Source organism: Anopheles gambiae, chromosome 3 (genome assembly GCF_943734735.2).
Source record: "Anopheles gambiae chromosome 3, idAnoGambNW_F1_1, whole genome shotgun sequence".
Lineage (NCBI taxonomy): Eukaryota > Metazoa > Arthropoda > Insecta > Diptera > Culicidae > Anopheles > Anopheles gambiae.
Genome location: NC_064602.1, coordinates 98,444,633 through 98,459,280, shown reverse-complemented (window position 1 = coordinate 98,459,280; position 14,648 = coordinate 98,444,633). Strand labels below are relative to the sequence as shown.

At 45.2% G+C, this 14,648-nt stretch overlaps 1 long non-coding RNA gene across 1 annotated transcript in view; it reads left to right on the top strand.

Moving 5' to 3' along the window:
* The first annotated feature begins 11,396 nt into the window (after positions 1–11,396).
* Positions 11,397–14,648, top strand: part of LOC133392988 (uncharacterized) — a 35,423-nt gene continuing 32,171 nt past the window's right edge. The window contains exon 1 of the long non-coding RNA XR_009765945.1: positions 11,397–12,145. This is a non-coding gene — a long non-coding RNA (uncharacterized LOC133392988). The remainder of the gene's footprint in view (positions 12,146–14,648) is intronic.

Below are 14,648 nucleotides of genomic sequence, written 5' to 3'. Positions count from 1 at the left end.
CCCCTCGTCATCATCGTGCTTCTTTTTCTTTTGGTTGATTCGTGTTGTCTGTTCAACGAGGATTTTACATTTTACAGCAATGAGATAATCTGCTCACTTTCCCACAAACACCAGTGCCACGCGTTGAGGGCACAATCCACAATCCATCCACCAGCAAGAGGGGTAAGTGCTTCACCCAAGTGCACCGTGTACCGTTTTATCCCATCGTCTCCGGAGAGTTAATTGATATTAATCCACTGTTTCGCGTTGTAAACGCCTCCGGTAATGGAAACACAGCACATTAGCATAAATTATTCGATTATCACCCATGCGACCTGGCCGGCGAGCGTCATGTGCAGCGGATGTGGACATCACAACACCGAATGGAAGGCTTCAGAGCTGAAGAATGAGAGGTAAAACGGCCGGTGATTGCTCGTGTCCTCGAGTGTGGCGAACGTTAAGGGCAATTGGCGCTTGGTTTACCCTTGCTGAGAGCTCATTAACTGCCCGATGGTCGAAGCACTCGTACAGCAAATGTCCAACTGCTTTCGTTCCTGTAATTAATGCTAATGATTGCTTATCCTCGTGTCTGTCCTGCAGCGCTTTCGCCTCATTCATCCACTTTAACCTGTTGGCCTGCCATAATTGCGAGTGTGACCATTAGTTGTGGGATCAACCTAGTTTCACGAGCAATGTGCTGGTCCTTGCCGTTGCTTTTGAGCCAGTGGAACTAGATTTTCCAGTCACGGCTCGTTGACCTTGCGACGTAGATTGTTCTAAGGCCATGGTGAAGTATAGGATTTCTTCTTTCCATATACCATGTAGCATGAGTAAAACCTATAGAAACACTACGTTTAACAACGTTTTAAATTAAATGTATATCGTTGGTTTTTCTTTCGCGAATGGGTAATTTGAATTAAACGCCTGCGCGTATGCAATACACCGCATGGAGCGCACTCTTGCGGAAAGATTGCTAACCGACAGCTAATTCGAATTCAAACATTCTGCGCATTGATTGTCCTACTTTGTTATGCAGAATTTAAGGCTGTGTTAAATGCATTCTTTATGTTATCCTTCGCATACTAACAGTCGGTTACAAAGCCACAACAAAGTCAAATTGATCCAATTTGTTGGTTTATTCCAATACCAATACTACCTCAATTTACCCTATTACTCTATTATTCCATGAAACGAACCTTTCCCCGTCATCATACAACGAGTGTTATTTACCTACGCAAGCCCCCGCATGCTCGGGCACAGAAATACATAGTAAAAAATATGAACAGCAATAACAAAACTAACCCTGGCTAGGATCGTTCCTACGATAAGAGATACATTCTCCTTTTTCTCATCTTTCCGGTACCGCCTGCCATTTGGTTTCCCGGGATTTGTGTGTATGTTTTCCATTTGGGAATCCCAACAAAGGGTCAGCAACAACTATAAGCGTTTGCTGAAAGGTTCTACTGTCACAGGCAAATGCACGAGCGAGTGGGTCGACTCTATGGCGCAGCTGAAGAAAGACGATGAAAACTGATAAAGTTGTGAACGGGCAGAAATTGAAATGAAAACAAAAGTTTTGTTGCTAGTGAAGGAAAAAGGAAAGGACATTGTTTTCGAACGATGACACTGGCTGGATACCGCACCTGGCTCTAGCAAAAGAGATGGGCCAGGTGCCATGTACTAAGTGGGATAAACGAGTGGAAGATTTAATTTCGTAGGAATTTTACCTTTCAGTTTGCGTGGCTCTACCTCCAAGGCTCACCTGGCACAAAGGGATGGAGTCAAGCTATTGTAAATATTCTGCACAGAAGGGGAAAAGGACAATATGTACCACTATTACCGTCTTAAATTAAACGAGCAACTTGATCAAAACTGTTTAGATCAAGGGCAGTTGCGTTAGTTATGCAAATCTTTTTCATATTCGGAGTTATACGAGCGTAAGGGAGCTTTGATCTTGCGTTGAACTCTTGCATTCATAACATATGGAATGATTTTGGACCGGAAAAGTGACATTTCAAATCGGTTTACCATTCAATATCCTACGCTCGCACACTCAAGAGTGACTATCCGTCTAAAAGTGGCATCTTGTGCGATACATGTTGATTGATTTTCTATATTCTGTCTAGTTCGCGAAAAATACTCCTTGGTCGTCCGCGGCCAACACAGCGTGGAATGTAAAATATTGGCCAATTTGTCAGACGCCTGACGGGCTTCGCATTGCAGGATGACAATCGATACATGCATGTCCTGGCATGGAACATACACACTACACATCGAGTGGGTGTCAATAAGTGGAACTCTTGCTGCATTGGACCAGCGGATGCACCGCGTTGCATGCGAACCAGATGTTCCACTTTGTAGATGGGAAGTGTGACGACGGACACACTGTTTGCAGTTGCACTCTAATGGTACGAGCAGCATTTACCCATACCATCGTTTTGCCTCCTTGCAACGTTCATTCTCATCGTTTCGGTTGCAAATGAAATTACAGATGCTTTGCGACATTCGCATCGATGGTGTTTTATAAATTGAAACCAACGATTCTGGTGCAGTCTACAAGCAGTTATGCTGAAGTTATTGGCTATGAGTAACACGTTCACTCTATAAATTTCACAGCTATATTGAACAATCAATTAACGCTCTCTGGGAGGTCCAGGCTAATTTTTCCCATGTGGCTTTATAATGGCACCCATTTCATTGGAATCTTCGTAAATCGTACAAATTGACAGAAATAAGTAACAACTATTAGGTTATAAGAAGCTATCCTGGGTATAGACACTACATTTCTATGAATGGTTCACGAATCCTTCACAACGACAAGAGTGAATCACTGATTATCCCTACCACCAAACAACTCACCGTGTGTTGAAAATGTATTTTACACTACCTTGATTCGATGTTTTCGATTCAACCGTGTTACAAAACATTATCTGCTCGATCATGTCATCAGTTGCGTTAATTGTATCCTTTTTTCGCTCCTTTTAGAACATTGTTTACGTTCGCAAAAGAGTGGAAAACAATCCATCAATCGACCGTAACCTACCAACAAACCACACTCGTATTTGTAACTGAGCACAACCAACATGCCAATCGCAACTAACGCATCCCATCTTAAAGCCATGCCTTCTCCAAAAACGTGTTAATTCGTAGTGAGTAGAAGCAGGAGACGTAAACAAACGAGCTGCCTTCTTAGTCGAATACAGAACTGGCGGCAATTTGGCATCCGGCGCGTCCCGGCGGACTGTCGACGAACGGGTCGACACGGAAGCTGGTTCCTGTTGTACGCAAAACGGGATACATCTTTCAGAACCTGTCGCCGAAATGTTGCGAACCGTATCCGCCCGTGCGTAAAGATTATGGCAGCATGGGGAATGGATTGAATGAAGACATACATCCCTGATTGACTCGGGCTACCTGCGTAATCCGATTAATGCGCGCGTTGACGGATGCATTAAAGATGCGTCAAGAAAGATGCCCCTTATACGGTGCGGGATGCCCATGACATTTCCCATGCCCTCTTCCTTTACCGAAAGAGTACGTGCCTGAACATTCTATCATTTAAATTTACTTTCCATTACTGATGAGAGTAAGAATCTTACTGGCTCATGATTAAGTGGCCAGAGTTTCGGTGCTAGTGTGTGATTTTCTCCATCGATTCCCAACGGTTGTCTCCTGATGTCTTCCCCCCTGGAATGTTTTTTCGTTGAGAAATAATTTCTATTTCTGAGATGATGAAAACTTTCCGAAGAAGAAGATTATTTATTTATTCTTTCCGCTGATCTCACGAAAAGAGGGAGCGAGTCGCGTCAGGAAGTAACCAATATTTCCGAAAATGAAGCAACGAAATGGGGTCGCGAGGAAAGGAAGCACCACTCACTCCGGCCATCACTGTCGGTGCTGCACGATCGAAAGGAAGTAAACCTTCCCGGGTGCGACGGTACGAGGAACGCAACACGAAGGGTAGTCTTGCCACGAGTCTACAGCCAAGGGACGATTCCCATTAATACACTCGTACACATTTGCGACGCATAATCGATGCCAGAAACATGGAAAGGTTTTCCACAATACTCGTGAAGCTTCCCCCGCTGCGGCGGAGCGCACGTGTACCAGCATAATGTTTGCATATTTATAGTAAGAGGAAATATTTATATTTACCTAACTGAGTGTTATTTCAGGCAAACCAAACCTTTCTTTAACCACGCGCAGAACATGTCGATTGCATGTACTTTCTGGTTTGCCGGGGTAAGCGATTGCATCGTCGGTAGCGTTTGCATTCTATGCCCTCTTGCGGGTGGTGCATGTTTGTACCGCTAGAGTAAACTCGTGCGATACCACAAACCACACGGTGCTATCCGTGCGAACAAACTCGCGCATTGTGTTTGTGTGTGCTCAAAACTCACTTTATTTGCAGGAGGAAAGCACTAAACGGAACGAGCATCAAAAATGTACATCATAACGCTCAAAGCAAATGTATCACAGCATGAACTGACTTCAAAACTAACCGACAAACCGCGAGGGTAAGGCGACAACTCGCATACATTCTCCCCCGGTCGCTGCGTAAAGAAAGAAATGTGAATAAAAAAAACAGTCCCCCATACGATTCAACCAACTTTCAAACGAGCTAGTTAAAAGTTTTTTTTTCCTTTTTCCACATCATATTTTCTCCCCATCCACTGGATTGACCCACACGAATGAGCACCAACAGTTAACAGAAAGTACTGCAATACCGCTACTACTAAATAACATTTCCTATCCACAACACCACGCTGGTTTTGATAAGCGTGCTAACTCTTGCTGGTGAACTTCGACTTCGAGCTTCAATAAAGCCAGTTCACCTTCCTCCCTTTGTGTTCACATTTGTACAAATATGCTCCGCGCCAGGTGGGACAAATTGATTTTTTATCCCTCATACTTGCTCTTGCTGTTGTCATCTAAAGCCTGACTTTCCCTGGGAATATAGCGAAAAAGCTATTCTACATGGTTCAACATTCGCGGGATATTTGACCTTTTTCCATCTCGTCTTTCATGCATATAACAATCAAAGAAGTTTCTTCCTGAATAGAAAATTGAGAAATTTTTCTCCCAACCACACAGTCACAAGATTAAATGAAAAAAAGTAATATTATTGCGAAACACTTGTGTACATTACAAGTGCTAACACAAGTTACGGTAAGTTTGGTCTGGTCAACCGATTTCAAATCGAAGTTCTAAAAGGTCCCATACATGACAATGCTTTGATGTCACTTCCATCGCTCTTCATATTGTCATTTATACATGTGTTTTTTACTTATCGATTTCACAAATCAAACACAATGATACCCATAATCCAGCATAGCTCAAATTCAAACAGGCTCGGTCCGTTGCTGGCAAATAAACGGCAAACATGCTACAAAACCACCCGCCGAAACAGCAGCAGTGTACGGGCGTGTCTGTATGTATGGAGCTGCACACATAGCAACTGGCTGTTAAATTTCGTTTTATTAAATCGCTTTCTTAAAATAGAACCTTATATTTATATTATGACGTATCCGCCATCGGGATCGCGACTAGTCGGACGTGCCCAGAGAAGCCTGCCCTAGCGCTAGCCGCGGCCAGCTTGCCAGAAAGACCAGAAGGGAAAGTGGAGGATCGGATTCGGTACGATCTTCCATTTGATCGTGCATTTCTCTCACTCTCTGCGCTACGCTCTCGCTCTGCTCTTCTCGTGGATCGGATGCGTTCAGCTTTTCCCGCACTCTCCGTGGGACGCAAACCAAACGCGGGGCTGGGGCCGCTGTTATTCGCTTGATCGCTTTCCCTCTCGTCCGAGAAGCGCGTCCGGGACTCCTGGGGCGATCGGCCGCTTTTGCCTCGGTTTATGGATTTATGAAAAACGGCCATCAACCTGCCTCTCCCGCTCGGAGGCTGCCCTCCTTTTCCGGCCTGCGTTTTCGATCGCACCGTACCCATTGCGCAATATGAGATTTACCGTCATAATTTCTCTCGAGAGGATTGATTCACGGAAAGGTGCGCAGTGCGGAGACCGCGGTATGGATGGTTCCGCTTTTAGGAAAGCGGGACGTCGTGGAAAGTGTCAGTGTCCGCTTGTGCGTCTGGCCATCAGCGCACTCGAGGTGCATTTTCACGCACATTCTCATTTCGCACAGAAATAAAGAGGAAAAAACCGTCACCCACACTCACGTCGCTCCTACGTTTGTGGCAACCTTGCCTTCATAATTATCGCCAAATTTACATTCCAAGCCTCAGTGCGCTTGGTCGTGTTTCGTCGACGGGTTGTTGAAAAGCGCTGTGAAAATCACAAAACATTAGAGAAAAATTACCATCACTTCTAACAGGTGGATTAATTGTAGTATTGGGAAAAGAAAAGGAATGCTTGAAAAGATAGCGAAAGCAGAATAAATTAACACGAATTGAGACAATGAATCTCTTTGCTGCTAATAATGATATTGCATTGTCTCCTCCTGCAACAGCCGGTCTTTATTGCACAAGTTTAACATGCGAAAATCCATTCCCTGTTCATACCGAGCTACGAGCACCGATCAGTGACAATCTCATTCTAATAATACCATCCGCGATGTAAACCAATCGCTTGTTGCCAACGCGCTCTCAACCCTGGTCCGATCCAAATCGAAATCGATCGACCTGCGGGCATTCGTTTCCAATCTTTCAACAAACCGGTGTGCCTATGCGGTATTTTGATGGGTGTTGAAATTTAAAGTAAGCGGCAACGGTTGATCTGCGAACGGAACGGAAAATAATAACAGTCCTGTGGCTCACTGCACAGCTACTCCGAAAAACCAGAGACAGCGAGCACCACGCTGAAGCGAATGGAAATCGTGCCCAGGCCATCAGGCCTGGCCAGCGATCTGGCGATGGAATGGTTTTGTAAACAAATAAACACCGCCGCCCGATCGCACCGCCATCGGGACGGAAGGATAAGGTGAGAATCATAACGAGCGCGCGTTCTCTGTAACACAAAACCCGTGCACGGTCGACCCGGAAAAAGCAACAAAAAAAAGACAACAACACAGACAATCGTCCAGAAGAGAACGAGAACAACGAAACTTCCATACGGCTGCCAACGATGTAAACAAATCGTTCCGAATAATACAATTCACATAAATAATCGACCGAAATTACAATCGCAACATTCTTCTGCTACTGTGTCGTGGTGGAAGAATCCTTCGCACGCCTCAAAGCGATCCTCGAAGCTCTCGGGCAGACAATTAGCGGTGCGGTTCGATGGGATCGCGTCCGACCGCTTCCAGCCAACCAACCAGCGTGTCCAGTTCAGGGCAACATCATCATCTGCAAAGATTTCACTCAATTGTTGTATAAACAGAGTGTGCTCGAGCTGCCCCGTTTGAGATTGCAATTGAGACGCGGTCCATGATGTAAGCGAAATGGGACGCGTTGAGACGCTTCAGGCGAAACGTGTTCGAACCGTCCGATTCGTTCGGATTGTTATGGACTGAAAATTGGTTACACGACCGTCTTTAAATACGACACACGCGCTCGGCGAGTGAAAACTCCAAACCCTGGAATGGACGGAGAAATACACAAACATAACAGACGTTGGTGCTCGGGTTACGAGCGACGTTCGATTGGCGTGCCATTAATCAACAAATTTATAGATATTCAAACAACCCCGATCGTTGGCAGGCAGTGGAACATTGTGTTTGTGTTTATTCCCTGCTTAGATCATCAATTTTTCCCCTGCAAGCTATATGCCAGTTAAATGCGAATGAAAGCATTTTTTAAAGTGTGGCCATTGTTTGCACTAATTAAAGGTACCCAAGTATCCTAATCTGCTACACTGGCTGCATTGTTATCCTCTTCACGAAACTATCCCCACAAGCACGGACAAAAGGTAGACCAAAAGAAAACTTTTAATAATATTTGCCCTTACGATCGAAATCAAGAAACCGGCTCGCCTGCCAGCCAACCAGCGGATTCGTTTGTCAAAGTTTTACGACCACCGGGAGGGTTTTTGGAAGCACAGTCCTGTACACATTTTCCGGCTTACTGGGTTTTCCAAACTTCAATAAGGGTATCCTCCCCCCCCCCCCCCCCCCTCCAATAGCTACCAGTGCGCCCGTTCGGAAGCAATGAAATTGTTGATTTTATTGACCATTGAGTGCGCTGAAAATCGATAAGAAAAACAAACCTCAACAACCGCTTACGAAAGGCGTATGCGTTCCCCTTTCTTTGGAAAAGCGAAGCGATGTGCTCTCTGGACTCATAAACCCGCACTCCCATTGCAAAGAGGTTTCGCCTGTGCAGGCCACGCGTCCTCCTGCGGGCCATGGAATATCGACCACCAGCACACGCACACGCAAGTCCGATTTCTGTTGATCGGTTAGTTAGTGAAAACAGTAATGAAGTGTTTATGGGATTGGCTTACGGGCGTAAAGATCATCCCAAAAGCGCCCCGGTAATAATTGCGGAAAATAATTTTAAACCCAAATTTTACGACACCCCATGATTGGGCCCAAGTGAGTGGGTGTCGATCCCAAAACAGGTTCATAAATACAGCCGCTGGAGCAGCCGTGTGTAAGCGCTGCAGTAGCAAACAAACATCAACATGCCGTCGCAGCCGCCCGGTCAATAAAATATTTATGCATAAACGTACGATTTCACGCACCGATTGAACGACACGATATGTCATGTTTTCGGTCGTCGTAAATTGTTTTTCGATCGTTTTTAATTCCTGCTCCCTTGGATCCTCTCCCAACGCGGGTGCTATTTGAAGGGAAAAACGTTTTATGATTTGTTTCGTTGTTGATTTTCCACCAAATTCCTTCCCGATGAAGTAATCGTAGCTGAATTGTGTAGTCTATTCAATGCCTAGGAATGTGATCCAACAATGTTGCCTATAATTGTTGCCAATCACTATCCCTTTTGCCCCCTGGCACGAACAGGAAGTACGTCAGCAGTGAATCAGTCCGACCTACGAATGCGACCGACCTCTTACGCTTAGTACATTCGCCGAGCATGACAAATACTTGTGAACTGCAAGGAAAAAAGACGATAAATTTCTGGCCATACCCATTTCCTGATGTGCTGCTTCCCCTCTTGACGTCAGCACATCTGATCGGGTTGAGCCGTGTTTTCATCCGAGTAAAAGGGGCAGGACAAACACACACACACATACCTCACACCTCCGAGAGCCAAGTGGCAAACAAGAAACCAAAACTAACACACACCCGAGCTATAAACGGGTCGATCGAGTTGAGTATGTTTAAATTTAAACATGCCTAAACTGAAATTAGACGATAAATTATTCACTTTTATATCGAAACATTTTCGGGATCGTACGGCCACACCCCGACACCGGTTGACCACCCAGCAGCACGACCGGTCATTGCGTCAGCGGTGCGATTTTGTGTCGATGAGTGAGTTAAAGTGAAAGATTATGTTGGCGAACCTTACCGTGTGCCACTGTAGGATGAATAATCTGCGACTCTCCAAACTGTCACTGTTCAACCCTGCATCCGGTAAATCTGATTGGTTGACAATTCGAAAAAAAGCAGTTTCACGCACGCTCCAGGTCGTTTTGCCGAACAACAAGTGGCATCCAGCAGGAGCAGAACGATCAATGCCGCACGAACGTGACATGAATCAGCAAACGCACAACATTCCAGTTTCCCGCGGCAAATGGTGACCCGGTAGCACCCAGGTGTGGTCGTCGTTTTGCGGTAGGTGTTTCTTTTTTCTTTTACGTTTAATTCTCAATTTGCAAACCACTTTCTTTGTTCGAGAGCGTGAGGGTAGGCGGGACGGTTTGGTTCGTTTTTTCTTACATTTTCTTTGCTTCGCTCAAAACTGTCACCGAGCATGAAACGTTCGAGAATCATCTGTCAACAGATCGCCACACAGGCCGTAACGTTGCGTTCGCGCCCACACCCACACCGGGATGGAAGATTACTTAGCTGTTTTTAGAGGTCCTCCTGTTCCATGCACCTGGGCACTGAATGAATGACAGAAAGGAAAGGGGAAAGGGGACGGGAATTATTCGTACGAAAATGGTGGACAATTTATTGAACTGGCTGACACAATTCGGCAAACCAGAAGAGGTCGCCTGGGTGTGGTGGTGTCGGGATGCCAGTGAAGACAACATGCTGCAGGGTGGCCCAAACCTTGGACCACATCGTAGAAGTAGATATATATGACCATTTCGTGTCTTTCGCCATGTCATAAATGCTCCCCCTCCATGCGATAGGATCAGCAGACGGGCGCCAGCATCATACAAGTTATGATCAGCGTGATAGAAGAAAAGGACGGCTGAGCGTGACGGTTCGAGAGGGAGGGGGGATTAAAACTACAACCGTCCGTTTGAAATGATGTGTTGACAGATTGCAGGTACAGTGATTGCCCTCGTTCAAGTGCACCTTCGCTAGGGAGAAGAATAACTCTGCTGTTCATCGTCGCATTACAGACGTGTAGAAAAATGTTATTTTTCTTCCAATTAAAATGCTACCGAGTGGTACTTCGTTCGTGGAAGAAGCATGTTGCAACCTGAGCCACTTTGATGTTGGTAAAACATAAACAGGAAAAGGGCACTGACAAAATAAGGATGTCATGCAGACCAAAGGCCTAGTGGACCGTGTGCAATGTTTATCAGAGCAATGTTATCGTAAAAAAGATCAAAGACCTGATGCAGACTACTCCACAAAAAAAACGCTTCTACAGGATGTTAATGTAATAAAATTTACTTCTCTAGCTGTTTATAATATACCATCAAACAATAGAGCATCTCGATGCACTCGTTGCATACATCTAATGCCGGCGTGGAATGGTTGGCCCCTTTTGCCAGTTTTCACGCATAGAAATGCATTCATACTGAGTTCAAAAGCAACCAATCTCCATCAGACACTTGATTGTTTTCCAATAGTTGCCTACCAAGGTATTTTCACGGATTTCTCACACCTCCCTGTACGCATTCTCTCCGGCCATCGACTGATCTACGGAGTGGCTCAACATCTGTCTGTCTTGCTCCGCGGCAGTTAGCTTCTGCCGCGTGGCAGCCGCATGTGAGGGCGTCGCACTCGCTCCAAGCAGTAGAAGCCGGCACGCGGAGTCCCCATACGGCAGATGCCCCGATACGCCTCGTGGAATCGTGGGTGAAGACAAGTGTTAGTGTGTCGATGGTTTATAATTAATACGACGGAGCAAAAACGGGCGAACGAACGCGCGCGCGCACGCGACTCGCTCAGCGAAAGGTACATTGTGGCCATCGTTCCCTGCGCGCACATTCATCGCGCACGTACACGCATACACACACACACACACACACATACACGCATGCTAAGAAGACCCTCCTTCCTACTCCCGCAGGCAAAAGACACCTGCATCGCCTTATGTCTCAGGGCAATGGAGTCGACGCTTGTTGGAGAAAAGACGTTCGATTGGAAAAATCGGAAGAAACATTTTCCTTGTCTTTCCATCGCTGTCGGGTGTGTTCAGTTCTTTGCGTAGCGTCACCGTGAGATGTAGTCGCTCTTGGTACCGGGGCCGGATCTAGTTTCCGGTAAATGTTGCCACGTATTCGCGATCTTTACCGACCCGCGTGGAAATTGTGTGCGTATTCATGTGTTTGTGTGGGTGTACTTGTGAAAAGATGTTGAGCAACTCGTAGTTTTGCGTGTGATTAAATATTCAAAAGGGCCCGTTTTCTTTTCGCATCGCATTGACAGCAGCGTTCGGTTCAGTGCAAACTTTTGATGAAGGTTACCAAGTTACACAATACACGCCACATCGATTAGAACCCTTCCCGCAACGCTCGGCCTCAGCTTGACCATGGCTAGTAGATAAACGTTGCGTTCAGTGCAAAGTTTTCGTTCATAGAATATGTTGCGAAAGTGACAGATACATGGTCGACACGAGCCAACTAAAGCTAGAACCTAGAAAGTTTGTTCGTAAAACATTTTTTCCGGGGTATCGGAGAGTTAACACTGCACGAAGTATAAAAAAACGGACCAATTCCCTCGGAAATGATCAAATCATGCCACAACACGGATCGAACCATGTCCCATGTGATGAGTAAAAAAAGTGGAAAAAGAGAAACCCGTCGAGAACTTTGCAAATTTTTCCAATGCCACACTCCAAGGGGACAAGTCGTCAATTGAAGAAGGTTCTCCCTAACAGAACTTTTCGCGATAAGTTGGTAAGTGTAGTTTTTCATGAAAACAGATCGTACCATCGATCACTCTGTTCGAAAAGTGCCGGTTCGATGCCCCATCCCATCCTTCGATCGGAGTTCAAATCGCCAGCAGCGTTCCTTGAGATCATCATCTCAAAAATAGACGATCATCGATAAAATCGAACCACAGCGCTATTTCGGGATCCGGGCACGGGAATCTTTCACTTTTGTTTGATAATTCAGAAAACCAGACGCTTGCCAGTACCCCACCTCCCGACAAACGAGTACGTTTGCTTACACAGAAAGTGCTCCAAAGTGAGTGAGTGGCTGGCGATTGAATTTCGTTTCACGCCCGGTCCGCTTCCAATGTAAACACATACACCTAAACACTGCACTAGGGTCATGTCTGCTGGGCTCTCGAATCGACTTAGAATCTTTTTTTTTTAATGTGACGGACGGGAATTGGGGAAGAACGGAGCGGGGAAAGATTTAAACAGTACAACCGTACCGCTTCCGCCATTGGAATGGATTGGAAAATATCATTTAACTATTTACAAAACCATAAAAAAGACATTGAACCGGTATTGGTAGCTCACCAGCAATATCATTTTCAAAGAATGCTTCAATCGATTACATGCTGTATGCAATCTATACAGGAAAAAAGGGTTTTAGTAAAATAGTGTCGTTTCCAAACGTTCCAACCACAAACCAATTGTGTTGTTCAATCGACTTGCGGTATAATAGCTTCAGATAAAACAGATAACAATTGCACCATAACACTACCGGCATATGGCGAAATGTGTTTCGATTAAGGAGTTTCAACTCTCATTTCAAAACCTTTTTCTCGACCTTTCTTTGAAGCTGAACGAGCTCGATTCGAAGAAACACTACACAGTTTATCTAAAATATGCAACGGCACAATTCCCTCCACTTCAACGAAGCCGGCGCACGCCTACTGATGTTTGCGTTTGGGTCGCCAGGATTTAGTAGCTCGTCGTTAGCTTAATTAAAAACCAAAAACCCATCCCATTAACACCCCTGTAATACGACGACAAGCCGACCCGTGGGTCTTATTTTCTGTGCTGCAGGGACTGGTTGCTTCATCAACCGCTTGTCGAAGGCGCTAAAATGACCCGTGGGCAGTCGCGATGACACCTTTCCATGAAACGTGGAAAGAAAGTGGCTACATTGAAGCTACCAGCGGCTGTACCGCGTAAATGCGTGCCCGCTAGCACGTGCCCTCCGTGTACTTGTTGAAGTAATTCATTAGCGCTTAACGGAAGATTTACCATTCGCTAGAAATCTTACACCCCATCATGACGCTCGCACACTCCACCCCTGACAGCATCCGTTTCTGAGCCGCTTGGCCGCTGAGCCAAAACGAGTGCCAGAAATTGAACCGCTTCAAGGAAATGGCTCAACGCATTCATGCAGTGCCCGGCAGGGTTCAGTAAACGGTCGCAGCAAGAGAATGGAGATTGTTTGTGCATTCCGGCACAGTGCGCGCACGTCGAACAGCACCACACACAAACACACTGCATTCCAGTGCATTCGATAGTTAATGGGGTTTTGGCATATGTTTTTCAACGTTCAAAAAGAAGGAGCTGAGTGGGCTTGTGTGTGAAATGCGCTCATTTTTGGCATAAACAATATCACCCAAGCGATCAGTCATGCAAACAATAATGCATATCGGTGTAAAAGAAGCTCTGTCCCGATTTTGCATTCCCGAAAAGCTATTTTTACTTACCCCATTCAAGCAAGCATAAACATCCGCTATTCGTTTACCTCAACTTTGTACAAATTTTGCTGAATGTATTTTTTTGTTATCCCTACACTCATGATATAAATGCAAACCACTCTTTTATCCGGACGTTGTTTTCAGCTTCCATCGAGCAGAAGCAAACCTCTCGCAAAGCATTTCCATTTGTTCCTCAATTAGCTCTTAACTTCTGCCATGTTTGACTTTTCCTTATACAGCGAACGTCGTCCGGTGACGTTGATGAAATGTTAATTAGTCTTTCGCCTATCGCTCAGCGCGAATGTTGCTTTCATTGATATTTTGCTCACACTCTAGCACGTTTGCTGCTTCCCAATTCGGAAAACAACCAGTACTATCTTCCGTTGATTGTGCAAAGTGTTGATTTTTCCTACGCCTGTTACTTTCATGCGCTTTATGGCTACCCAAAACAATGCTCAAGTGGTGAAGCCGAACAATGCTGGTGGCACTTACTGTGTGTAGTGTTTGGAGATAGAATCGTAAGAAAGCTTAGCGAACGGTTCAAATTGCACATATTTATATAATGAAGTTTTTTGCATCAACAAACTTGAACAAGTATTCAACAAGTGAAGCACTTGTTTCTCATCATGTATCCGCTTTGTTCTCTTTTGGAGTGGAATTTTGCATTTTGAGCACAGTTTATAAGGGTACGTAATGTTGCAAAAATTCCGCATTGAAAAAGGGAATTATTTTTTGGAGTTTTGCTGTCATCTTTCAACCGACTGTTGAAGTAGTCAATGTAGATGTCAC